General features: G+C 57.4%; 1 long non-coding RNA gene across 1 annotated transcript; it reads right to left on the bottom strand.

Moving 5' to 3' along the window:
- Positions 1-339: 339 nt before the first annotated feature.
- On the bottom strand, positions 340-1,844 carry LOC143160199 (uncharacterized). The gene is made up of 3 exons (XR_012995348.1): positions 1,793-1,844; positions 1,241-1,325; positions 340-589 (listed from the first exon to the last, which is right to left on the bottom strand). It is a non-coding gene; the product is annotated as an uncharacterized LOC143160199 (long non-coding RNA).
- Positions 1,845-2,201: the final 357 nt, after the last annotated feature.

The raw sequence follows: 2,201 nt of genomic DNA, 5'->3' as shown, positions 1-2,201 counted from the left end.
CGCCGCCGGGCCGCCTCCCGCCGCCGCGGCACCTTCCCCGGGCCCCCGCGCTGCGGCCAATCAGGCGGCGCCCGGCCCCCGGGGGGGGGGGGGGGGCTCCCGGCCGGGGGAGGCGGCGCCCGGACCCCCCGCCCCGCCCGGGGCCGCTGCCCGGCGGTGCGCCTCGGGCGGCCGCTGAAACAATTCCGCGCGAAGCCGGCAGCGGCACCCCGGGCAGCCTGCGGCAGTGCGGGGGACCGCCGGCGCCTCGCACCAGCCAAGTTCTGCAGCTCCCGGTGTTCAAAAACTGGGAGCGAGGAGCAACACGCACCCACCGCCTGGAGCGACGATTCAGTGGCGTTTCATTCCACAGGGCAATTTATTTTTCTTCGAACGTTACCGAACTACTGCAGGAAATCAATCGCGTTTCGTATTTTTTGCAGACCTGAAGTAGCTTACTGAGGCAACCTGCAAAAATACAACCGGCCATCGGGTAGAAAACATCCTCCTTTCTTTCTCTGATAGTTCACCTTACGTTGCAGGGGTGACTGGACTGACAACAGAACTCTGCTGAGATCCCTTCTTCTCCTGTGACGTGTTCCTGCCGCCGCTGAGAATTGAACGCATGGCATAAAGTAGGCCAGAGGCTGATACTGTTTTTCCTCCAACCCGTCTTCATTACGCGATATCCTTTTTCCAGAGCTAAGGTAATTAAGTATCAGCAAATTCTACAGCGCTCTAAGAGAACATTGCTTTTTCACTGCCGTAAGTTCCCATTAGACGGAAAGATTTATGCTAGGCGCTGTTTGAAAACCTTCTGCAATCCCCAAATTTAACCTGCTTCCATAGAAGTACAACCATCAAAGCTACTTAAATGAAATATCAGAGAATAAATTTCACCAAGAGAAAAGGCCTCTCCTGGAAACCCGGCAGGCCGGTCAGAAAGACCCAATGGGACAGAATTCACTGCTAGCGCAAATATGGGCAAGCCTGCGAAGGCGTATGGAGGTGTACACTCCTCCTCAAGCCGGTTACGAGTCTGGATGGTTAACCTCTGGGCCAGGTTAGACCTTCTGGAGTTTTATGTTAAAGAAAAAGAAAACAAAATTACTGCTTTTCCAAAGAAGCTGACATTTCTTTCAGTGTCTTTCACTGCCAGACGCTCTGTATTCATACAACGAAGAAAACGTTTCAAATACATGAACGTAATCCAGTACGGAAAAGTAATCGGAAGACAAATATAAAGAACATTCAGACTAACCTTCTGCACCAGAACACCATCAGGCAGTGCTTCAGACTGACAGAAGTTATGCAAACTGGTTCTCCGTATTAGCGCACCGTGGAGCCTGGGGAAGGAAAATCTGTCAGAAACACAACTCCGATTCCCGTGCTGACAGCAAAATTACGGTTTGTGGCTTACTGTTCCCTTCAACTGTAGTTATGAGGGGAAAAAAAAGAGAAAAAAAAAAGCTCACCCCCTCCCCTTGACTCTCCGGTGCAGAAGGACTTCAACGTTCAGAGTGCGGCTTTCCTGAAGCCGCCGGGTTTTAAAAAAACCTCCCCAAACCGTAATCCTTCAAGTTTCACCCGGTGCGTCTTCGCTGAAATCAGCCGGTATGAAACCGGAGTTACGCCCTGACGTGAAGTTTTAAGCGTCATCGAAGCGTAAACACAACCGAATGGAATCAGCATTTGGGTTCCTTTTTTGGGCCTTTTATCTCAGCGCCTGTCAACGACTACCCGCTACTTAAAAGCGTCACGACCGAAATTCCGATGGTTTCATCGATTTTACTAAGCCTGCAGAGCAGCTTACGATTACGTCGGGCCCACCACAGTGGCTCACGGCCCGGCGCAGGCACGGAGCCCCGTCCGGCCCGGGGGGGGGGGGGGGCTCGGGGCGGGCTCCCCCTGCCGCCGCTGGGGGCCGAAGCGGCGGAGTGCGTTACCGAACCGCGGGGCCGCTCCCGCCGGGCAGAGCCACGTCGGGCCGGACCGACACGCAAGACCCCCAGCTCAGCAGCAGCAGCCGCCACAGCCCTCCCGGGGCGCGACCCTCCGCGAACCCGCTCGGCGGCGGCACCGGCCCAGATGGCGGCCGGGGCGGGGCGGGGCCTTCCGAGAGCGGCGGTTGGCGGGAGGGGCGGGGCCCCGCCCCTCCCGCCAACCGCCGCTCTCGGAAGGCCCCGCCCCGCCCCGCGCCTCCTGAGGGGCGGCGCGCAGGC

This window comes from Aptenodytes patagonicus, chromosome 5 (genome assembly GCF_965638725.1).
Source record: "Aptenodytes patagonicus chromosome 5, bAptPat1.pri.cur, whole genome shotgun sequence".
Classification (NCBI taxonomy): Eukaryota; Metazoa; Chordata; class Aves; order Sphenisciformes; family Spheniscidae; genus Aptenodytes; species Aptenodytes patagonicus.
Note: the sequence above shows the minus strand (reverse complement) of the source record. Positions and strands in the feature narration are given on the sequence as shown.